This window comes from Giraffa tippelskirchi, chromosome 6 (assembly GCF_054371585.1).
Source record: "Giraffa tippelskirchi isolate mGirTip1 chromosome 6, T2T-mGirTip1v1.2.pri, whole genome shotgun sequence".
In the NCBI taxonomy this organism is placed as follows: domain Eukaryota; kingdom Metazoa; phylum Chordata; class Mammalia; order Artiodactyla; family Giraffidae; genus Giraffa; species Giraffa tippelskirchi.
In genome coordinates, this window is record NC_137280.1 from 51518278 (window position 1) to 51543628 (window position 25351).

Consider the following 25351-nt stretch of genomic DNA (forward strand, 5'->3'; position numbering starts at 1 on the left):
GCGCCCGGCACGCCGCGCGCGCCCGAGGCCGCGGGGGCGCGCGCGCCCGCTGCCGGCTCCCTCCGTGCCGCGCCGCGCCGCGCCCGCGCGCCGCCACCTGACGTCAGGCGCGCCTGGCATAATTTATGCAAGAATTCGGCCGGGGTGGCGGAGGCCGAGGGAGAGGCCGAGAGAAAGGGGGCGGCGCGGGGCTGCGGGGCCGCGGGCCGCGAGGGCGGGCCGGGCGCCACTTCCCGTCCCCGGGCGGGCGCCGGCGCTGCGGGCGGCTTTCCCCGCGGGCCCGTGCGCGGCCGCCGCGCCGCCCTCTCGGCCCGGCTCCCCGAGCGGTCGCTTCGCGCCGCGCGGCAGCGCCCGGGGCGCGGGCTGGAGACGGTGCCACGTTTCCCCGCGCGGCACCTTCCCGGAGTCCGGGTGCGCCGCCCGCGGCAGGAAGGGCGGCCCGGCGGCGGCGGGGCCGCGGGGAAGGCTTGCGACGCTGCGCGGACGGACCGCAGCGACTCGGAGGGTTGGGACGTCTCTCCTGTAATTATCCTTCAACTTGGAACGATTTTCCCACAGGAAATTATTTAGAATGGGCACGTTTCTGTCCATTTCAGATACATTTCTCTTGCCTCTGCACACTGCTGGTCTTACCTCCTCGTTGACAGGACAGCCGGATCCACCGCTAAATCAAAAAGTTTAACTAGATGGCGTTGATTTTGTTGCTTTGCCAAAAAAAAGGAGAGAGAGCGCAATGGTTATGAAACAAAGAAATAGGTTGTGTGCCCATTATTAAACGTGTCAGGACTAGAGTGTTTAAATCATTCTTTGGCCAAAATGGCACTTTTGTGTGATCGCCTACCCTTAAACACCCAATTCTCTTATTCTGTTTCCCTTCCCGGTACAAAATGAATATTAAACCTGGAGAAATTTATCTTTTATTAATTTTCCTTTCAGGAAATAGATCTATCAACCTTTATCAAGTAACTTTTATCTGCAAAATACCAAGCAATTATAATTTTTTTACACCGTCAACAGTTGTACACATTAAGAGGACTTTGTTAGGTAAAAGATTACATTTATTTTTACATTAAGAAAGGAACTTATATCAACCAAATAGGGACCTATAACAGATACAGAGGAAAGCCAATTGCTATTAATGGACTCCAAAACAAACTCAAAATAGAATTTCTCTTCATTTAGCTCCTGTAGTGCTAAGGCTATCACAATATATTTCTTTGAAGCAAAGATTAATCAAAACTCTTTTGTTACATTACTACTACAACTCTTCAATAAAGTTTGATTATCCTAGATTTAATCACTCAAACATTTCCTAACATTAGTAATGATTTTCTAAATATGTGTTATACTGTCATTTATTGAAATGAACTGGTTTGGGCTTTTTTCTATCACACATTTAAATGGTCTTTTGAAAGAGGTAAATGTTTCATGCAAGAAATGTACAAATAAACAGCAGAAAGAAGGCTGATCTTACAGAAAATTCTTATGTTAAAAATTAGGAAACACTAAAGTCAACTTCTGTCTTTTTTTATAGTTCACTTCATAAACCAAGAATCAGAATTCTGAGGTCAGGTTTACATTTCCATTATGTTTGCATCTCTCAGTGAAAGCATATGGGGGATGCTTGGGGGTGTGGTGGGTGGGCAGGGGTGGGGGTGGGGTTAAAGACAGGACACATGTCTGCAGAGAAATCACTAGTAACAGATCATGTTAGAGGACTCAAAAGTGGCATAAAAGTGTTTATCTCTATCCTTCACAGTATACCCAGCTCTCTGTCAGATGTGGGTATACTTCAAGTCAATATACCACCTTAAAAAAAAATGATAGCTACATAAACTAAAAGTATACTGTGCTGTGCTCAGTCCTGTCCGACTCTTTGCAGCTCCATGGATTGTAGCCTACAAGGCTCCTCTGTCCATGGAATTCTCCAGGCAAGAAAATAGGAGAAGGTTGCCATTTTGTACTCCAGCGGGTCTTCCAGACCCAGGGACTGAACCTGTGTCTCCTGTGTCTCCAGCATTGGCAGGTGGGTTCTTTACCACTAGCGCCACTTGGGAAGCCCAAAAATATATTAGTTAACCTTTAATTAACAAATATGTTTGACTATGAGGAGGTCCCCGCCCCTGTGCCCTTGTATATTTAACTAGAAAGTGAGGACACTTCCCTTTGAAATATATAAGAGACTGTAATATAGTATAACCAAAGCTCAAGGTGGAGACCAGCAGCCCTACAGCCCCTCCCTGGTTAATCTCCCTCCTGGTTCCCACAGGAGAGGAGTCTCTAAGCTCTCCGAAGTGGTTAACAGTGCAGAGCTGTGGGGCCTTGGAAAGTGAAAGGCCTCAGGGTCAGACTCCTAGGCTGCCCTAGCTAGGAGTCACAACCTCTCCACCCCCTCCCCAGCCCTACCCTTTACCCTCCAATGTTTTCTCTCCATTTGCTTCACTATTGAAGTTTTCCCATTGAGAATAATTTGAATTCACAAGCTTTCCCTTTAAGTATGCAAATACCTTAGGGACAGATAAGGGACTCCAGGTCATTCACAGATGAGTGCAAATTAGTTCAATGGGTTGTTCTCCCAACACCTAGCAGGACTAACAAATTTAGAGATTTCTTCATTCATTCAATATTGAGTGTCTAAGAAGTTCCAGGCCTTGTGCTAGGCGCTGGAGATACAGTAAGAATGGAGTGTAGGATCTAATGGGCTGGTGGTTTTGATTTAGTGCTAAGGGCAGAGGAAAAGTGCAAGAGGCCTGGAGGTGGGCCTAGAGGTGGGATGGAGTGGGTGCCCCCAGAAAACTGTTGAGAAAAATTCCAGGGACAAATTGACCTGTTACAAAAAGGTTTTATAGGCCCCATGAAATGAATGAAAACAGTCTCTTCTAAGAACTCAAACTAATGCTACCTGACCTACAGTTTGTCTGCCTTACTGCTTAGACAAATAAATAGTTGTCTCTGGGAATATAATCATAATGTAACAACCTCTAATACCCAAACTTTATTTAGAACACACTCAATTGAAAGCTGTCTGCTTTTCCTTATCTGTTCTTCCGAATTGTTAAAATCAATTACACCAATTCCAGTGTTGAGGACTTTGATGCATTTTTGGAACTCATCTTTTGAAACTGTGTTCAGAGCCAATTTGTAAGTCATAGAAAATAACTTTTTAGTGCCCAATTTCTTTTTTCCACTAAAAGCTATATTATTCTACTTTATCATTGATCAAAATTGGTTCCAAATGATTTTGGCAAGCTCCAGAAGGATATTTTATCATTAAATAATGATTTACTGTCATTGAAAATATATAGAATTTAAATAGTATATATGATAGCTATTCACAAAGTTTTTTAAACTTAACTGTAATAAATTCTGACTGAGTATGTTTAATCCATAAAATTTTTTGGAAAGAAAAGATAGAGAAAAATAAAGGTATCTAGGTATCTAGAGGGCTATAAATGCTGAAGAAAGCACCAAAAAGAGAAGTCTGAAAAGCATTTCCTACAGCACTGGAAGGACAGTGTAACGTTCCTAGCTGATGCTTTTTATGGGGGAAAGAATCTGATTGGATATGCAAGTTCAGCCTCCATATTCCACTGGTCATGGGCCTGGCTGCTACTGCCTTTGCTAGCAACTGTCAGGATCGGAATGGTGAAGAGACCAGGTGAAAAGAAGCCACTAGGGCTGTGATCAGGCCACTGTTGGCTCCCTAAGAGAATCATTAGTTGTTTTAGCAAACGCTGATCCAATGCCTACTATGTGGCAGTACTGGAGGGCACAGCGAGCTCCCTGTTGACATGGAGTTCACGCTTGGTGGCAGCAGAAAGAAGGGAGTGGTTCTGGCTGCTGGGACAGCAGAACAGGCTTCCTTGAAGAAAGGGGGCTCGAGGATTTCCTTGGAACAAAGAGAGCAGGATGGATGACCACGAAGTCCAGAGGTTTCAAAGCCTGGTGAGCACAGGTCACTGCAAGTGGTTCCATACTAAGTGGCACATGGAGGGCGGGTCCTGCTTGGTCTTCTGTGAGTCCCCAAGATGGCTGGCTGTCCTCTCATCCTTTCAATACTTGTCCCCATTATACTGGTTTACATTAAATTACAATTCATTCTTGTCTTATCTTCTCACTGGGTTGTGAGCTATTTGGGGACAACGGCTACGCTTTGTCCTTTGGCATCCCCAAGTGGCACAGAGCCTTCGCACAAAGGTACCCAGTGAATGCTTACCTACTTACAGAAATGGTAGAGTCAGGGGGTGGCAGATTAGACTGGAGAAGTAGGCAGGACCAAGGAGAGCCCTTGATTGAATCCCAAAAGCATTGGGGGTGGGGGGGGCACTGAAGACTTCAGAGAGTCACAAGTCAGATCTTTCCTTTGAGAGACCTCAATGATGGGGTGCAGACGGTGGGAAACGGGACCTGAAGCAGGGAGAAAAAGAGAAGAAACCCTCATAAGGCAAGAAAAGGGAAGAAATAAAAGCAATTCCACACTTCTGGTGTTATTGTTCAGACTCAAGGTGTTCCTAAATGCTTGTCACGTGGGCCGTCATCCCACAGGAAAACAGAGCAGCATGTTGGACCACTCCCTCTGTGATGGAAGAAGGTGGTCTCAGTCTGAAAGGAGCACTGCTGGGGGCATGGAGGCAGTGGTTCCAACACAGCCTGGCCACCCACCTGGAACAAGGCACTTGCCTCTTCTCCCAACTTCCATGCCTTATCACCAGACTTACCCTAAGTCACGTTCAACAACACTTAAAGTCTCCCGTCTCTATTTCGAGACTAATAAATGGAAATCCAAGGTGCTAACTTAGCCAATTATAAGGCACTGTAACAAAACGTTACAAGTGGGAAAATACAGTGTCTTATTTATTCAGTAATTATTGAACGCTCGCCATGTATCAGACACTGTGCTGGGTGCTGTGAAAACAAAAATAAAGCCACCCCTGCCCCGGAGGAGCTCTCTGACTCTATCAGGGGTGACAGATATTCAAGTACATCACCACAATTTAAAAAATGTGTACATTCGTGGTACTACTGGGTACATGTTTGCTCAGAAGAGATGCCTCATTTTGTTTCTGCCCAGAGAGGCAGGGGAGGCTTCACAGAGGATGTGACATTTAATCTGAGTCTTCAAGGACTCTGCAGATGGCAGGGGAGGGGAGGTAACAGGCAGGAAAACTGTCTGAGACATCCATGGGGCAGATGGCTAGTGTCGGCACTGCGAGTAATTTGGCTCAGAGCACAGTATACACAGGGAAAGAGCAGAAAATGACAATGGAAATATGAGCAAGGCCAGGTCAGAAAGGGTTTAGTAGCATATTAATAAATATTTACCTTATTCCATAGGTGAGGAGCCGCAAAAGGATTGTCAGCTGGAAAATGATCAGAACAAGTATGGACATGCCGGCTGTGTGGACCAAACCTCAGAGCAGGGAGACAGTAGAGGTTTTTGATCAAGTACAACATGTTGAGGTCCTTGACCAGGGGCGTATTCGAGGTGTTAGAGATAAAGGGATAAATGTGAGAGAGAGTTAGGTGACATACTTGATAAGATTTGGTGAACAACTGATTGTTGATAAGTGAATGAAAGGGAGGGGTTGAAGATTCACTTCTAAGTTCTCTCCTTGAGTGACTGGTAAGTAGATGTATCACTAACCAAGATAAGTAATAAGCAGGAAGAAGTTTGTGGAAGAACCTGGTGCTTTGGTGTGGGAATTCAAAGTGGTCTGTGGAATATTCAAGTGGGGATGTCCAGTAAGTAAGAGATAGGAGTTTAGAAGACTGATCTGGTCTAGAAACGTAAGTGTAAGAATTATGACATATGAATGGTACCATTGGAATGGATTTCCAGAAAAATATGCAACATTAGAGGAATGCAGGACAACAATAAGAATGTTTAAAATACCAGGTTTTCTCAGTTGTTTATTACTGTATATCAAGCCATCCCAGACCTTAGTGGCTTGAACCAAAACAAGGTATGATTCATCTGGTGGGTGAGCTGGCTTTGGACTCAGTTGGAAAAATCTGGTATTTTTGACATTCCCTCTCTCCTTTCTCTCTTCTTGGTCTTTCATCTTAGTCATCCAGAGGACACAGAAGTTTCTGAGGAGTGTTTCAAGAAGGCAAGTGCCAAGACACAAGCCCTTGTCAAGACTCTGCTGACTTCACGTTCACTGATGTTTCATTGGCCAAAGCAAGTCGCATGGTCCGGGATTCAACACCAGGCGAGCCCAGAGGGAGGAGTGATTCATTGGGAACATTACTTATCCGTGTAAAACAGATGTTAAGAGATAGGCAGAAAAAGAGAAGCCACTGGAGAAAGATGCATGAATCATTGTCTGAAAGAAACAGTAAGACATCAAGGAAGCAGAGTTTCTAGAAGGGAAGGGGCAACAGTGCCAAGTGTCACAGAGAGAACAAGAATGGAAGGAATAACAAGTGTTCATGGACTTGGTCTTTGTTAAACTTAATCACAGAGGGGAGAGAAAGTGCATGGGTGTTGAGGAAGTGTAGGCAGATGGTGTAGACTGCAGACTTCTTTTCTTAGAAGGTCGGTTATGAAATGAAGAGATGGAGTAGCATCTACAGGAGAACTCCCATTAAAGGGAGAGTAATAGTTGTTTTTTTTTTTTTAAAAAAAAAAGACAGCGTTACTTTAGAATAAGAGACAGGAGCCAGGAGGCAGAGGGGAAATGACATAGGAGAGTCAGGCCTATTGGGAGGAAGAAGCATCCAGCAGAGGGTTAATGGGAAGAGCAACACCAGGCTTTTTGAAACCAAAGGAAGGCCGGCAACAATGGCAATAAGTTTACAGGCTGGAGTGGAGAGAGATGTCAGAAAGTTGAGCAAATGCATTTATAAAAGCTTCTCCCTCCCCCCCAGTTCAGTGGTTAATCATCTCCTGAGATTCAAATGTTCACGGAGGGTCAGGAGATTTGAGACAAGGATTCAAGTCTTGGAACAGTCTCTATGGGGAAGAAAGAAGCTGTGAAAACGAAGTGAAAGGACCCTCCTGGAGTCCTAGGATTCCCTGAGTCCTGAGCTGGGAATGCAGAGGCATCAGAGTGCAGAGGCACTGAAGGAAGCTTCAGTGATGTTCAACCCTGGGGAAAAGGAGTCAGACTGGAGAACTGCCAGGTTCACACGGGGGAGTCATTGCCATCTGCAGGGACCAAAGAGGATAGTTGGTCAGATCACCAGAGCAGGTTCCCAGGGACCAGGCAAGATCACCTTGTATGGTTCATGAAGTAGCCACAGTCACGTGTGCTTTCTTTGAATCACACACATATCATCACACACAACTCGTGACTGTGTGGGATTATATTATGCAGAGGTTACTGGCCATCTCAAATCCTCTTTGGGGAGAGAAAGATGTTAACAACAGAGAAATAACTAAGTACATCTCCTCTTCCTTCTATTCTCTTAAGTTTCAGGGTGGCTGGTTGGCTCATCTGGTTGGATTCCAGTGATAACCAGGTCAAGGCCATGGGTGCTGTTTTTGTTCCGGTGATCTCAGCAGTGTCAGTATCATACAGGGGACATAAAAGGACATAATATTATCATTGCAAGTTCTTGGACAGTTCTAGGCTGAACTGTGTCAAACTCAAAGTTGTACTCTGATACGTAAAATGAGAACAGGTCATAATTTAAGGTTGCCTAATTCCATACCGCGTGTGTCAGACCTCATGATGCTCCTACATTTAACTCTGTTTAGTTATTTGCCAATAACTCTTGCTAGCACATGGTGCTGCAGTCCTCCTCCTCCTCGGTCAAAATATTCCCAGTAGAAAAAAATATTAGATTTTGCCTTTGCAGATCATGCTTATACAACAGATGAGGCATCTGCATTATGAGAGACTGCCCTGCTGTGAATGAAAAAGCGGGATCCAAACCCAGGTCTTCTCAACGCCAAACAGAAATCCAGTAACGGTGGAAAGACGCCGTGCCTTCCTCATGATCTGCTGTGAACTGAACTCCTTTACATCCAGTTGTGTACACTCACCTCTGCTCTAAAGGGGAAAAAGACACTTGACAGATGAGTCCGCACCCTGATTTTCACAGGATCTTCTTCAGGCTGCATCTCTGGGTAAGACGGACTTGAGAATGATGCGACGAATCATCCCTTCTCCTGGGTGGAGACACAAACTCCTCTCTGCTCACTGTTCCACGCTGAAATATGATCTTGGGAATGTGCCCATCCGGTACCGCACTCAGATTTGTGAGAGGTTAGTTCAAGACCAGCACATAGTAGGGTGCCTGACAGAGAGGAGGCACGTGACAAATGTTTATGGAATGAGCATTGCATTTAAGGCATGAGGATGGCTAGATACAGCAAGAAATCATTTAAAAACTGTATATATCCTGTGCACTTGAATCTGAAAGGAGAAATATTCCTAATTTTATCTTAATTTGTAATTTAACAGAGTTGACTTTCTCCAAAGTAATTATTTGTTAATATGTTTCTAATGTGTTTCTAATGTGGTGGAGCTACTATGCTGGGGCTTTTCATTTAGAAAGCTAGCAAGACTCCATATTAACCTGTCTCCTAAGCCTTCCTCTGGGCAGTTTCCCTAGATGTCATTCTGCAGGCTGACTCTGGTTCCTGGGCAGGCACAGCTTCCTGGGATCACAGTGGCGGGAGCTAAGTGGACCCGGGGCTCTCTCTGTCCCACCCACTGGGTCCCCATCCCATCCTCCCAGAGCTGCAGTGGGGCCACTGCCCCCAGGTCACGTCTAAGTTACCTAGGTTGAAAGTTGCAGAAGCACAGCTACACATAATTCCCCCAAAACCTGTTTCTTGATTACCTCTCTCAAGAAGAGAAAATGTAATATTAGCACGCGTCTCCCATCAAGAGTCAAATAGTACATGTGGGCTCAGAGAGGGTACAGATCAAGGCAGTGGAATGAGAATGAATTTGGGGAAATGATACCACGTTCTATAATCACATGCATTTCCCTTGCCTCAAACCTTGATTTATTTATTTTTGGCTCTGCTGGGTCTTCATTGCTGCATGGGCTTTTCTCTAGTTGCAGACAGAAGGGGCTACTCTCTAGTTGCGGTGTTTGGGCTTCTCATTGTGGTGGCTTCTCTTGTTGTGGAGCACAGGTTCTAGGGCACTTGGGCTTCAGTGGTTGCAGCTCCTGGGCTTTAGAGCACAAGCTCAGTAGCTGTGGCACACAGGCTTAGCTGCTCCAAGGCGTGAGAGATCTTCCCGGATCAGGGATGGAACCTGTGTCTCCTTCATTGGTGGGAGGACTCTTTACCACTGAGCCACCAGGAAAGCTCCAGCTGCTTCTCTCAGTCCTGCAGAATCCCTGCTCCTGACGCTGAAGGCAGGACCTTGGCTGGACCCAGTGCGTCCTCTGGGGGCCCTGCCCCAGGCTCAGGCCCCCTCAGCGCTCTCTTCATGAACTAAGATACAGTACACCTCAAGGTCAAGCCCAGACTGCAGAAAATGTCACTGAAAGATGGCCATAGATGAAAGGCTGATGCTGTAAGACTTTCTCAAGTTACTCCTAAAACATTGTATAAAGGTGAATTACTTTCTGTTTGACTATTTACTGATAAAAGTCGACCATCAGTTATTTATTAAGCTTTTCCTATGTGGAAGATACCATACCCGGGATTTGTGGAGGACAATACTAATTGTGGTTATATTCGCTACATTGCCCTCAGAAAGAGTACATTAAGCCAGAGAGATACCAACCATGATGTATAACTAATCAAATAAATTAAGGTTTATCTTTACAACAGAAGCTGCACAGGTATCATAGAGAATGAGGTAGATATTTGCATACTGATGTGCTGTCATCTCCAAGTCATAATGTTGTACTGAAAAAAAAATGTCTAGGGACCTCCTTGGTGGTCCAGCAGTTGGGACTCTGTGCTTCCACTCAAGGGGTGCAGGTTCCATCTCTGGAAGGGGAACTAAAATCCCACAAATTGCACAGTGCAGCAAAAAAAAAAGTTGAGATGCAGAAGAATGTATGTGTTATGTTCATAGCTATGGGAAAAAGGACAGAAGAATTTGTAAGAAAACATATACACACATATATACATATATGTATGCATACACCTATATCCATATGTTTGTAAATGCATAGATGTGTCTGGAATTATACAAAAAGGACTAGCAATAGTGGTTGCCTCTAAGGCGATTGTGGATGGCAGATACTTTTTCCTGTGCAACCTGTCTCGTACAGTTTCAATTTTCTACTGTATGTACAAATTACTTTTAATTTAAAAAATAGCTTATAAAACTAACAATAAAAGACAATGCATGGGAAGTGGTGGATGAATAGCATACAAACAACATGAAAGGCCCTCAGAGGAGGGCAAGCTTGTTCCAGGCTGGGGAGTCAGGATGGTTCGTGGGGAGATGAGGACATTTGAACCGAGGTATCTGGGGTGGGTGGGCTTTGGGGTGCTGGTGGGACCATAGAACAGGGCAGTATCCCCATCAGAAGGTACAGAACAAGCAAACTTGAAGTCAGATGAGGTAAATCAATGAACTTTTGCCTGGGTGGAGGAATGCAATAGCATTTTATTCACTTAGCACACACACGGGATCATTCCAAAATGCATTTTAAGATGCTTATGAGATAATTAACAACACAAAATTATTAAAGGAGAAATACAAACAGAAATCAGGACCTCGGAGAAAATATAAAATTTCTAATGAAAAGGATTAAGCCATTACTGGACCTTGCAATTTTATCTCAGCCTCTTGATAACCAGCATAAAAAGGGAAACTATAAACCCATAGCTTTTTCTATGGAAAGGATGGCATACCAGCTCTGTGAATACCAGTTCTTTCTGTCGAATTTTATAAGAAAGTGTCACATGGGAATTCTCACAGACGGTGAGTTGTGGGCAGGAGCAGTATTAGCCAGATAATGTTCAAGAGTCTCTTGTTTGAAGGGCATCCAGGATGCAGAGGGTCACTGGTTAACTCAGTGAAGTTCTTGGAAGAGTGGACAGATAGCATGTCTCCGAGGGAATTTTCTCTGAACGTCCCTCTCTGGGCTGGGAGTTCTTTGTGTTGTTGGGTGTTTGTGTGCTTGGCTTGTAATTAGAGCCAGCCAGCGGGTGACGTGAGAGCAAGGCCGAGGTGGCTGGCAATCTGTATTACTGGTCGACAGCCAGGCACATGTTTTAGGACCAGACAAACACAAGTGTTTGAAACTCTTGAGAGTCCCTGGACAGCAAGGAGATCAAACCAGTCAATCCTAAAGGAAATCAACCCTGAATATTCATTGGAAGGACTGATGTTGAATCTGCAATACTTTGGCCACCTGATGCGAAGAGCAGACTCATTGGAAAAGACCCTGATGTTCAGAAAGATTGAAGTCAGGAGGAGAAGAGGGTGACAGAGGATGAGACGGTTGGATGGCATCACCGACTCAGTGGACATAAGTTTGAGCAAACTCCGGGAGATAATGGACAGGGAAGTCTGGAGTGCTGCAGTCCATGGGGTTGCAAAGAGTCAGACATGACTTAGCAACTGGACAACAACAACAACAAACACAGAAGTGTGAACATCCTACCAGGAAAGCAAAGAAAGCTGCTAGCAAGCAGAGTTTCACCAGGATGACAGGCAACTCTGCCTTCCTCCTAGTGTGGTGCCACGGGTGTCCCTTGAGACAAATCCAGGATTATCCTCATAGAGAAGCTTTGCCTATTCCAGAGCTTGAGTAATTGTTTATCTGATGCTCCAATATTCAGCACTGAAGGAAGATGTCAGGTGTGACCTTGGTCCAATGGCAGTTTATGGAATGGAAGTGAGGAAAGAGAGACCAGTGGGGCGGGGGGCAGGTATTGTAATACTTTTAAAGCCTGTACAAGGGCAATGGGTATGAGATGCAAGGGGAAAGGGTTCTGACACCCTATAGAGAGAGAACTGGCAGGTCTTTGTGACTAAATATGGGAGCCAAGGGAGAGTGAAGTTTGGCCCTGAGACTAGGAGCCCAAGACATTTCAAAGGACAGCAGAAATGGTAGAGACAGAGAAGTTGTCAAGAGGGAAAGCTTGTGTGGGAGAAGATAAATTTGTTTTTAGACTTGCTGATTTTGAGATTATGGCCAATATCAGTTAGCCTAAGATAAAGGAATGAAGCTAGATACAGACTTGGAAGCCACCTAAATAAACAAGATTCCTGATGGAAGTACATCATTTCACCTACAGAATCATCTTGTTGAAAAATGAACTTGAATCAGCTCACACCTCTCCATCTGACTATAGTTTACTGGAAATTTGGATGTGTGGAGGGACCAATGTGTTAAACAACCCTAGGGGGATGTTATCAGCAAAATTCACAGGGTGGATTTTGGGCACCAAGGAATGGAGTGTTTTCTACAAATAAATTGTGGGGGCTGGGGGTGTAGGAAAAAAGGAAAGGGGAATCAAATGATTAAGGGGGATTTAAAGAGTGACGTGTGTGGACCTTATTTGGATCCTGATCTGAACAAAGAGCAAACCAACTCTTTAAAAACTTTATGAGACAACTGAGGAAATGTGACCTGATTGGATATTTGCTGATATTATGGGATTCTTTTTCATTTTTAGACATACTAATGTTTTCATGGTTAAGGCTTTTTAAAGGGTCCTTACATTTTAAAAGGGCTTCTCTGGTGGCTCAGTGGTAAAGAACCTGCCTGCCAGTGTAGGAGACGTGGATTCAATCCCTGGGGTAGGAAGATTCCCTGGGGAAGGGAATGGCAACCCACTCCAGTATTCTTGTCTGGAAAATCTCACAGACAGAAGGAGCACGGTGGGCTACAGTCCATGGGGTCACAAAAGAGTCGAACATGACTTAGAGACTAAACAACAACATTTTAAAAATATAGTGGAATATTTACAGATGAACTGATATGATTTCTGAGATTTGCTGCAAAATAATCTGGTGGGGAGCATGGGGAATGGTGGTGTACAGACAAAACAAGAGTGGCCATCAGTGGATGACTGTTGGACTTGGGTGGTGTTACCTGGAGACAGGGTAAGGGATCATTACACAATTCTGTCTCTGTGTTTAAATATTCCATAATAATAGAGTAAAAACAAATGGAGTGCTCACTCTGTGAAAGCACACTTCCTTTTAAAAGTAAGTGTCTATACCCAGCGGAACAGGTAGCCCAGAACAGAAAAGCCTGGGAAAGTCTCATATTTAAGGTGAAATCAGGAAATGAGGGACAACAGGTGGAACAGAACCAGTGCATCCTCCTGGTTTGGAATTCAGCAAACTAGGGTCTGAGTTTAGCTCTAACTCTTACTAGTTTTGTCATTGTGAGCACATTGTTGACCTTTGTAGGCCTATGAGCCTCAGTTTCCTTATCTGTAAAGTGGGGGTAATAACTGCATCTCCTCCACAGAGTCAATACAAGAGTTAAAGGAAATGATGTATGTAAACCATCTGACCTGCCTGACACAAAATAAGTGCTCATTAAACATTAGATGTTAGCCCTGATGTTTTATCACTGATCAGTGTGGTCAGAAAAGTGAAAGTGTTACTTAGTCATGTCCGACTCTTTGCCACCCCATGGACTGTAGCCCACCAGGCTCCTCTGTCCATGGGGATTCTCCAGGCAAGAAAACTGGAATGGGTTGTCATGCTCTCCTCCAGGGGATCATCCTGACCCAGGGATCAAACCCAGGCCTCCCACAGATTCTTTACCATGCAGATTGTTTACTGTCCGAGCCACCAAGGAAGCAGTGATGTTTTACCACTGATCACTGATCAGAGTGGTCATGAAACGTGAGAAAACAACCAGAGCATGTAGTGTGATGGAAGGCAAGAGAAAATTGTAATGAAAGGGCAGTGATGTTAGTGTCATGTTACAATCAAGGAATCTGTTGCTTTCATTGGATGATGTAATTTGGAGCTCACCGAGGACCACAGAGAGGTGGCATGTGCCACCTGATGACAAGGAACTGGGTTAGGAGTGGTGATGAATCACTGCGAGCAATGGATAAGCAAAGTGTTCTTCCTTATTTGGCAATGAAAGAAAGAAAATGGATGGAGCAGCAAAAAAAGGTGGGGGGGCTTTCCACACAGTAAAGGGGGCTCTAGGGGAGAGGAAGAAGCCCGCAGAGAAGGAGAGAGGAGGATGCTGAGCCTGGAGCAGAGTCCTCAGCTACAGAGGAAAGACGGAGGTTAGAGATTCAGAGGAGGAGATTGACAGTGAGTTAGGTGCAGAATGAAAGCCAGACAAAGCCATGAGAGCAATCAGGGTTTCTGAGGACCCCAGAAGGCACTGGGAGGGAGGAAAAATAATGGAAGGGAAAAGATCAGGAGACACTTGGAGAGTGACAGTGAGAACAGGGAGTGAGGGCATGCCATCAGGGCTGGTGGCTGAGGCTATGAGGCTAGTGACAAGTGAGGGCAGGTTTGTGGTGCAGACTGGGGTCCCCTGCAGGCAACATCTGCACCGGGCCTGGGCAGAGACTCTGGCCTCTGATGACACCTCCTCTAGGGTGACTGGAGCATCCACAGTGGCCCGTGGAGGAGCAGAGACCTCCAGCTTCCCGGGGCGGAACTGCAGGTGCTGGAGGTCGGGAATTGCTGGGAACACTCCCGCCCGGAGAGCAGAGCCAGGGAAAAACAGGACAAAACCAAGCGGGCCCAGGAGACACAGAGGCCAGACCAGACATATTGAAACGTGACATCCTGCCTTTGTTACTACTGAGCCCTTTCTCCACTGACAGTCCTCAGCTCCACCCGGCTCTGCCCCATCTCTGAGCCCCATACGAAGGACAAGGGGACAGCACTTACTTCTTTGATTACCTGGTAAAAGGAGAAAATCTGGAAATTTAGGGCTTTGCTTAGTGTGAAAACTCCTGAGTCTAAATGTCATGACCTTTCGACAAAGGAGATTAGGAGCTGGGAAGAATACATCTGAAATCTAGATTCAACTGGATTATGGTATTGACATGTTTGTATCTTTTTTATGCTCAGGTCTGGCCTCTCCTTCTTTTTGTCTCCCAATATTCATTGCTTCTCTTCCACACCAGGGAGATTTTAGCTGGGGACATGGCTACTCAGAATACAGACTGTATCTCAGCCTCCCTTGCAGCTACGTGTGATTAAGCTGCCCAGCAGTATGTGAACAAGAATGCTGTATGTGAGCGTCTGAGGAGCTTCCAGAAAGACAGCTGCTGTACACACTACACCCTTTCTTGATTCCTTCCTGGAATTCCAGCCTGGCCTCCGTCTTGGAGCACAGAGCTAGCTTCAGGATGGCCAAGTGAAGCTGAAAGAGAATTAATCCCTGAAGATTTGGGAGTGAAATGGGTATCAGCCCAACACTGTCTGTACTTGAACTTCTGCAGAATTGGGATCAAGCTTCTATTTTGTTTACACTAATGTTATCTGAGAATTTTCTGTTATGTGCATCCAAACCTGATTCTATTGACATGCCAAGTATTAAAATTAATTAGTAGGTAAAAAAAGATAACATAAAAGATAAAAACATGATATTTATAAGAAGATAACAAAATTACAGAAATAAAATTGTAAGGCAAATTATCATCAATTAGACCAACCTATAACAATGTGTACCTTTTTTTAAAAAACAATGTGTTCTTAAGAATATTCAGGGGGAGACTTCCCTTCTGTTCCAGTGGCTAAGGCTCCACTCTCTCAATGCAGGGGGCCCAGGTTCGATCCCTGATCAGGGAACTAGGACCCATATGCCGCAACTAAGGACCCTGCGTGCTGAAACAAAGATCTGGCGCAGCCAAATAAAGGAATAAATAAAAAATAAGGATAAGATGGTTCGATGGCATCACTGACTTGATGAACATGAGTAAGCTCTGGGAGTTGGTGATGGACAGGGAAGCCTGGTGTGCTGCAATCCATGGGGTCGCAAAGAGTCGGACATGACTGAGCAACTGAACTGAAGCATTTTTTAAAAGTATATTCAGTGACTTATTGAACAGGTTTATTGTGTCAGGCCTGCATCAGATTGGGAGCATGCTATTATAAAGATGCCAAAACCCCTGCCCTTTCGTGGGAAAGTCGTAATACACGTATGATGGGAGGAATAAGCAGGGGGTGCCGTGGGCACACAGGCTCCTCCTATAGCCTGAGGGAGGGGCCAGTACCGGCTTTCTCAGAGCTGAGCCCTTAGGAACACATAGGATCTGTTAGACAAAGAAGAGGGAAGAAGTGGGTGCCAGGCAGCAGGATCTCCTTGTGCAAACCATTGGACCCGAAGGAGTATAGCACTTTTGGAGGTCTGCAAAAAGAGCAGTTAAAAATGAAGTTTGTTCATGCAGAACAAGGCTGAGACGTGACAAAACAGAGCCCCAAAACATGCATTAGCAGAGGCCTCCAGTGAAATGGAATGAGACTTAAAGAGAGGGTAGTTTGGGGACTTCCCTGGTGGCCCAACAGCTAAGACTCCGAGCTCCCAATGCAGGGGACCTGGGTTCGATCCCTGGTTGGGGAACTAGATCCCACATGCCCTACATGCCGCAACTAAAGGTTCCACATGCCACAACTAAGAGTTCTCATGCTGCTGCTGAAGATTCTGAGGGTGGCAGTTAAGACTCAGCATGGCCAAATAAACAGATTTTTTTATTTGTTTTATTTTTTTTTTAATATAAATAAGACATGAAGAGAGGCCACCAACAGACTGGCAGGAAAAGTCCCGCTGGACTTCACTCTGGGCTCAGCTGGGGCTGCAGACCATCAGTCAAGTGTAGGGGATGCAGTGCACACGAGTGTGTGACTCTCCCTGAAAGGTGCAGCGGGTGCTGGGGGAAAGAGAGGCAGAAGGGAGGGATCTCCACGAGGTGGAAGAGCAGGTGTAATAAAATCAAAGTCACAGGAAAGGATGGAGGCTGGGGATACAGACTGCACATGGATGCACTTGGGAAGCAGGCAGTTCTAGTCCTCAGTGGACATGGGGAAGTCAGACTCAAGGCTGGAGTGATGGCTCTAGGTGGGTGATGGAGGTCACAGCTCAGAGTTCCACTTGGGAAGAGCTAGGGCAGTGCCGATAGCATGTCAGGTCCAGGAGAGACCTGTAGTTGAGAAAGAATGAGCAGCTTTCCCCAGAGAGGGCTACGGAGGGGGTCCTGGCACATGGACAGAGACTCAGATTGGGTCAAAAGTCAAACAGCCACACAGGGAAGTCAGGCGCACCAGGCAGGCCACACAAGCAGATCCTCAGACAGTTCCCACTGCGTACATCCATATTTGCTTGTTTAAAATATTTCTGTGGTAAAATATACACAAGGTGACATGTACCATTTTAACCATTATTTTTTTCTTTGCTGCACCACAGGGCATAAGGGATCTTAGTTCCCAACAAGGGATTGAACCGCCCCCACCCCCCTGCAATGGAAACATAGAGTGTTAACCGCTGGACTGCCAGGGAAGTACTATTAGCCATTTTTAAGTCTATAGGTCACATTAATTATATTCACTTTGCTGTGGAATGATCACTACTCTATATCTAGTCCAGAACTTTTTCATCTTCTCAAACTAAAACCCTGTACTCATTAAGCAGTAACTCCCCCAAACCCTCTGCCCCTCCACCCCTGATAATCTCTGTTCTAATTTCTGCCTCTAGAGATTTGACTAATCTAGGTTATTTCACGAAAGGGAGATCATGAAATATTTGTTATTTTATGTCTGGCTTCTTTTACTCAGCATAATGTCTTCAAGTTTCATCTATGCGGTAGCTCAGGTCAGAATTTCCTTCCTCTTTAAGGCTGAGTAATATTCCACTGTATGTATAGACCACATTTGTTCATCCACACATCCATGGATATTCAGGTTGTTTCCACCTTTTAGGAGCTACCACATTTTGTTTTGTTTATTACTACCTGTGGTGGAGGCTTAATTACAGTCAAAAGAGTTGGGAGAGAACTTTGCAGGGAGAGGATAAAACCCAGAGTACAATAGGAACAGAATCATTCCTTCTTTTTTACAAATGTGGCAACTGAAGTCTGAATAGCTCAAAGTCCCAAAGAACTGGGGTCTTCTGACCTTCAGACTGCTTTTTCTTCTAGTGCCATTTTTACCACAAAGCTAGTCTGAATCCAGCTGAACCTCATGACAGTCAAGAGCTATGGGTCCTGCCAGATGCGGAGATCTGAAAGCTTGAGGGCAAAGGTCAGAACCCCACAGCAGGATGTCACACCTGCACAGAGACAGAGCTGGAGGGACTGTCCCAGCAAAACTGTCAGCGTGCCTGGGTCTCCTCTCTGTGGGACCTTCCTCTCCACCTTGGCTGTTCACTTGCTCTTATGGGTCCATCTTGTTCCCTTCCTTGCTCTCAGCAGGATAAGAACCATCTCTGCTGAGCAGGTACAAGATTATGTAGGTGTCAGCTCCAGTTTCAGTGACACTCCTCTCAGGGAGATTTATATTTTAACAGGCAACTTCAGAAAATGGATAGTGTTAGGACCCAAGAGAATGAGACTCTGAGGGTGGAACAGTACAGGGTGAGTGTAGGGTATTCATGTAGGAGATGCCTCCTCTGCTTGGGTGAGGCCCATTAGAAGCAGTGGGAAGTTGCCCACCCAGCCTCCTTCCCAGGCAGAGTGCAGGCTCATTCACAAACATCTTAGGGCTCTGTTTCTTTTCTTTCTCAGAATTCTTCCTTGAGAGAAAATACATCTTGTATTTATTTAACCATCCACATCACATGCATTATAGCTTTCTGCACGTAAGTTTTCAGTCAAACCTAGGATAATTAACCACTGGCCAAATATTTCAAACTTGGGTGAAGGAGTCAAGGATATAGAAGTGTTTTGGTTGCCATTTTGCTACTTTATTCTCCAGGTTTATCATGGGTAAATAACAATAAATAAATACTGTCATTGAAAAATATCTTCCTTCTTTAGCCTTCGACAGTGAACAAAGGACAAGATACACTTTACTGGGGCTTCCCTGGTTGTCCAGTGGCTAAGACTTCATGCTTCCAGTGCAGTGACCCTGGATTCAATCCCTGGCCAGGAAACTAGGACTCATATGAGACAACTAAGACTCAGTGAAGCCAAATAAATAATTAAAAAAAAAAAAGACATATGATATCAGTCATGAATATTCATTAGAAGGACTGATGCTGAAGCTGAAGCTGAAGCTCCAATACTTTGGCCACCTGATGTGAAGAACTGATTCATTAGAAAAGACCTGATTCTGGGAAAGACTGAAGGCAGGAGGAGAAGGGGACAACAGAGAATGAGGTGGTTGGATGGCGTCACTAACTCGATGAACATGAGTTGGAGCAAGCTCTGGGAGTTAGTGAAGGACAGGGAAGCCTGGCATGCTACAGTCCATGGGGTCACAGAGAGTCGGACACGACTGAGGAATTGAACTGAACTTCATTAACTATCTGCCTTATTTTCCTTTATCCATTTTTATTAGTTTCACACATACACAGATCCCCTTGCTCCTGCATTCCGCATAGAGCACCACAAGTTCTAGACATAGCAGCATTCTCTGTACCCTTACTACAAGGATTATTTTTTATACAGGGTGCCCCAATTATCTCTAATATCAGTTATTATCCACAAATAAACGCAAGCATATATAAATCCTCCTTGAGGAGTCATAGTTTATGAAAAAGTAACTTATTTCCTTTATATATATACATACATATACATGTATATATGTATATACATGCGCACGCACACGCACACACACACACACACACATATATATATATTGGGGCTTCCCAGGTAGTGCTAGCAGTAAAGAACCTGTCTGCCAATGCAAGAGCCATAAGAGATATGGGTTCGATCCCTGGGTCAGGAAGATCCCCTGGAGAAGGGCATGGCAATCCACTCCAGTATTCTTGCCTGGAGAATCCCATGGATAGAGGAGCCTGGTGGGCTACTGTCCACTGGGTCACAAAGAGTCAGACACGACTGGAGTGACTTAACATGCAACATATATATATATATAGGCTTCCTTGGTGGCTCAGATGGTAAAAACTCTGCCTGCAATGTGGGAGACCCAGGTTCAGTCCCTGGGTTGGAAAGATCCCCTGGAGGAGGAAATGGCAACCCACTCTAGCATTCTTGCCTGGAGAATCCAATGGACAGAGGGGCCTGGTGGGCTACAGTCCATGAGGTCATTCCATGGACTAACATTTTCACTTTCATACACACATATATAATTCATATATAATTTTATGATTTCCATGAAAATCAAATGTCTCCAATGACAAAGCAGAATGTGTAGGACAGTAGCAGGAACTACAAGTTATCTAGTATTTCAAGGCTGGCAGGATATATTATCCTCACATGATCCTCACAGACACAGTGGTCAAGATGACAAATAGTCGCTTAATTTATAAATGTGGACCCTTGGTCTCAGACGTAACTTGCCAAGGTACAAAGCTATCTGATTTAGACCTGAGTCTTTTAATTCCAAATCCCACCCTCTCTCCGCTTTGCTACCTGTTGGTCATCACTGTCTGCATATCTCTGCTGAGCTGACTGCCCAATCAGCTTGAAATCTCTGCTAAAACCAACAAATGCAGCAAATGGCAATCTTAGATCTCAGCCTCAATGTGTGATTCTCTCAAGGTGTCACCTAATCAGGTTTGACATTTTTAAATAAGGCTGAAATGTATATCATTGTAGATATGCTCTTTTTATTTATTTATTTACTTTTGTTAGGTCATGCTTTTTGTTAGGATCTTGGTTCCCCAACCAGGGATTGAACCCTCACCCTCAGCAGTGAAAATGCAGAACCTTTAACCACTGGACCACCGCAGGGAATCACCTCTTAAAAGTAGCTATTTTGTTGGGGATTTCCTGGTGGTCCAGTGGTTAAGACTCCATGTTCCCAATCCAAAGGGCCCGGGTTCGATCCCTGGTTTGGGAACTAGGTCCCACATGTTGAAACTAAGGCCCAGAAAAGTCAAATAAATAAATATTAAAAAAAAAAAAGTAGCTATTTGTAAAAAATGTTTCACTATAAACAGTTTTTTTAATAATCTTTTACCACTCTATAGTTTGTAAACAAGATTTTTTTTTTAAGGTTTAAAAACTGAAAAACAGAACTAGCTAAAATGTAAGTAAAATATAGGATTTTTACTAAATCGCAGTACATAAACTGTTTTCTAAACTCAAAATTACCCAAGCTGACATATGCAAAAGAAGCCATTTCTCTCACATTTTTTAAACCCTTATCATTTGTTTATAATAATCATTTGGTGAGTCCCATAAACAGATATGATACATGCTGAGAGAATACTTTTGTGTAGAAATAGTAAATAATTATAATGCATGTTTTTTCTCCTTTAAATACTTTAAATACATTACTTGCTTTTACTCTTATATAATTTTGTTGATTTTTGTTGTTGTTGTTTATTTTACTAAAGAAATAAGCTTACCCTCCCTTCTTTTTAAAAATGTTTATTTCTTACTAAATTCCTCTCCCTTCCACCAAGGTGTAACAGAATCAACAGACTAGTTGTACAGTAATGAGAAAACCAACAAGGATCTCCTTCAGAGCAGGGCTGCAGGGAAACAATTTGCAGTAGTCAAGATTTATTCCCCTATCCTCCCCTCCAAATATTACATCTCTCAACAAAGAATTCCTGTTGAACTTTATTGGAAAGTGTGTAGCAGGGCGGTGTTCAGAAATACTACATATCTAAATGTACATATGTTAGTATTGTGAGCTTCAAACACAAGGAAATGAGAATTTCAGTTTGTTACACTAACATTTCTTGTAAGCAAAAGAAAAATATTAGGTGTATCGGGAGTTGTTTTTTTAAAGTCAGTATCAGTAATTTCTTAACATATGGCTAATGGTATTCCAAAAATTAATAATAATAATAAATAAGAAACCAAAACTCTCAGCTTAATACTCTTTCTTTCCATGCCTTCCCTCAATCATTACTGGGGCATTACTTTCAGCTGAGATTCAGAGTCTGAGTGTAAAATGAGTCCATTTAACCCATTTCTGTCCATTTGCATTGAACAGCAGCCACTGGTCATGAATTTCAGTTCATAAACCACACACACTATTTCTGCAGAAAGAGATTTATAGTTGTGACAAAAAACATCACAGTTGGTTTAAGTAAAACCTATTGTTTTTTTTTAAAATGTTACTCTTATAAAGAAACCTGTAACTAAGAGAAGAGGAATTCAAAACTGAAAAATTCAGCAATATAAAATGAATCAGTCAGTAGACACCTAAAGCGACCGGTTTCCTGTGCCCCTCACTGTGTATTCTAAAAGGGTCACCCGGCTCCGACCACTACTGCCGGGATCTTCCTAGGAACTGGGAACAATGTTGAGCAGCACACAGCCCCTGCTCTGAAGGGCGGGACGGCAAGCCACCACAGGGAAGGGCTATCGTTTGTTGCAGAGGTAGGGGTGCGGTGGGCGCCCCTAATTCTTTCACACTTTGGGGAAGGAGGCGAGGGAAAGGCAGGAAGCCAGCTCTCAGGAAAGAAGGAGACTAGGGAGGGCTGCAGAAGCCAGAGCGGACTGGGCACATTTAGAGAATCTGAAAGCAGTTCAGATAGGCTGGAACCGGGGACGGGTGGGAAGAGTGGCCGGTGGTGAGAGATCTAGCAGGAGACAGGATTAGGTGGGCCTTATAAAGAGAAGTAAAGCGGATAGGACTTTATCCTGAGGGTGACAAACATCCCCTAAGAGATTACACGCGACACTTTACAATAAAGTATCTAGGTGGCCGCAATATCGAGATGAGGGTGGAGCAAAACCCCCGGACAGGAAGATGAATGAGCAGGTAACTACGGTAACCCAGGTGGGAGACGCCGGTGGCCTGCGCGGAGGAAGCCAGAGCAGGGCAGCAGCGACAAACAGGCGTCAAGAAGTACGGAAGTAAAGCGGGCCCAGGGGTTTAATGATTCGACGATGGGGTGAGGGGCTGACGACCGAGCTGCAGCGATGCAGCTGCGGAGATGGTAGACGCAGCAGGTTTGGAGGGGAGGTGCCGAGCTCTGTGTAGGACACCCAGATGACGAGGTTTCTGAGCCTCCCAGGTTACCCACACCTGGACCTCAGGACGAGGTGGGCTGGAGCAGGACGACGCTCTGCGAGGGGACGAGACCATCTGGGGGGGAGAAGGTGGCCTAGGACAGCTGCCCAGGGAGGTCCCTCCAGTGCGACCTGACAAAGCTTATATTCCACCTTGCCTCGATCGCATCGAACCACAAAACATCTAAGAGATTACGTAGAGGTCATGGCTTTCATTTTGCAGGTGAGGAAAATGAGACTTCGAGGTGCAGGTTTGTTCATGTCCGCATACACCCCCATTCTACCCTAAAAACTAACTCAGTGTGTCTCTACTGCAGAAAACATACATTCTTTCTCAAATTTTCGGTAGAAGAGTTTGCAGAAATTAGTTTTTAAATGCCCTTTGTTCCTTTTCCCCGCCCCCAACTCCCATGATAAAATATTGTGATCAACTTTCAATTTTAATAAACTTTACCAGATATCAAAAATCTGTACCCACTTTAGGAAAACGCGGACAGAGAAAAATCTTAGAACGCATCTCACCAGTGAGTGCACAACTTCTTCAAGTTCTCCGTGCTGCATAAATAAGCCCTGACAGATTCTGGCTTCACGCTCATTAACTCGGCACGTCCATCCCCAGGTCTCTATCTCCGGGACGTGCCTGCTCGCCCCCGTCCCCTCCTCCCCCGCCTCCGGCTGCACCACCTGCTCCCGGCGCCGCCCCCCTCCTCCCGCCCGCGCCGGTTCTCACGCGCGGCCTGAGCCCCTCCCCGCCGCTCCCTCCCTTTCACTTCCGCGGAGCTGCCGAGTCGGAGCCGGTAGGCTCGGTGTCCTGCTCCCCCGCCGGTCCGCACTCCCCGGTCGGTAGCCCGCCAGCCGCCCCGCGCCGCGCCCCCCACGAAGTTCAGCCTCCCGCGCCGCCCCCCGCGAGGACTCCAGGGGCGGTCCCGGGTCGGCCGCCGCTGATTGGCTGGCTTCTCGGCGCCCCGCCCCCCCGTGCACGCGCAGGAGGTGGGGCGGACCCGACGTGGGCGCGCGCGGCGCGGCCCCGAGGGCGAAGCGTCCGTGACCCGCGTGCCGGGGCTCGGCTTCCAAGCCCCGGCGACCGCGAGGTGGGGGCAGGCGGCGGCGAGGCGCACCGGGGCCGGGGGCTTACGTGGCGCTGAAGCCCGCCCCTGCCTCCCTGGCAGCGCCCCCCTCAGCCGCGGCAAGCCGGGCGTCCCGCAGAGGCTGGGAGCTGCCCGAGGGGCCGTCGTCGTCGCCAGCCCGGTAGCCCGGATGTCGCTGCCCCCCGCGGCGGGGCCGCCGACGCGCTTTTCGGCCCGGGAGGAGGCTCGTCTTAAAGGGACAGCGCCGCGTACGAGCCGGAGGGGGCGATGCGTCCTGCGCTCCGAGCGCGACCCCTGCCCCGGGCTCCGCCGCCCCGGGCCCGCTGCTCCGGGCAGGGGTGCAGGCGGGGCACGGCGCCCGGCCTCAGGATGGCCGCAGATGGCCGCCCGGAGGCCAGGTTTTCCTCCGGCCCGAGCGTGGCCGGTGGCGCCGTGCGGGGCCGGGAGGCGCCGGCCTGTGATTGGCCGAGGCCGCCGTGAATGCAGGACATTGTCTGGTCGCGGCCGTCGCTGTCCCCGCCGCCGCCCGGGCACTGGGCAAGATGGGTGCGAGCGGGGCCTGGGCGGCCCGCAGTCCCCGCCCCGGGTGGGAAACCGAACTTACAGGAGGTCACAGCATCTGAGCCTGGAATAAAGGCGTTGTTTCAAAACACAAAATCATCTCCGCTAGGAAATAAAATCATTTGTGTTGCCATAAAGATTTCCTTTAAGATTAAAAATATTAATTGAAAAGGGCCAAGTGTTATAAAAAACAGCTTAGTTTTGTCTTCAAGATCCCCTTAATTAGTATCTATGATGATTCATGTGATAGTCTATAAAAATTTAAGCACTATAGATAATATATACACATATATTTGTGAAATAATTCTTTTCTATACAGTACAACTTCTCTGAGTCTTAGTTTCCATACACGTAAAAAGAGGGTACAGGGCTGGTAGATTTCCAAGTTTGCTTCCATTGTTAAAATAACTGATTCCAGGCGTAAAATCCTGATACATCCTATGTACTGGATCATATCTCAAGGCCTGGGAATAGATGAGACCTTTTAAAGAATCCTTGAGAAGATTATAGTTCTCCTCGGACTGTCTATGAAAATAAGTGGGGGTTATTTAAGTGGAGCTGTAATCTTTTAGTGTGTAATTTTGGCATCAAGGAAAATGAACAGTAGAGAAATGTATGGAGATGAATCAGTTATTAGCCAACGTGAAGAGCAGGGTTTACTTTCGTTCTCCGTAACTTTTCTGGGTAATAGAATATTATAGTAGGGAACAACCATCTTTCCTATTTTGTTTTCAGTATC

General features: G+C 45.7%; 1 long non-coding RNA gene across 1 annotated transcript; it reads right to left on the reverse strand.

Annotated features, from left to right (window-relative positions):
- Positions 1 to 1356: 1356 nt before the first annotated feature.
- Positions 1357 to 23601, reverse strand: LOC145511316 (uncharacterized). Its single transcript, XR_014057791.1, has 3 exons — positions 23486 to 23601; positions 2360 to 4407; positions 1357 to 1680 (listed from the first exon to the last, which is right to left on the reverse strand). It is a non-coding gene; the product is annotated as an uncharacterized LOC145511316 (long non-coding RNA).
- Positions 23602 to 25351: the final 1750 nt, after the last annotated feature.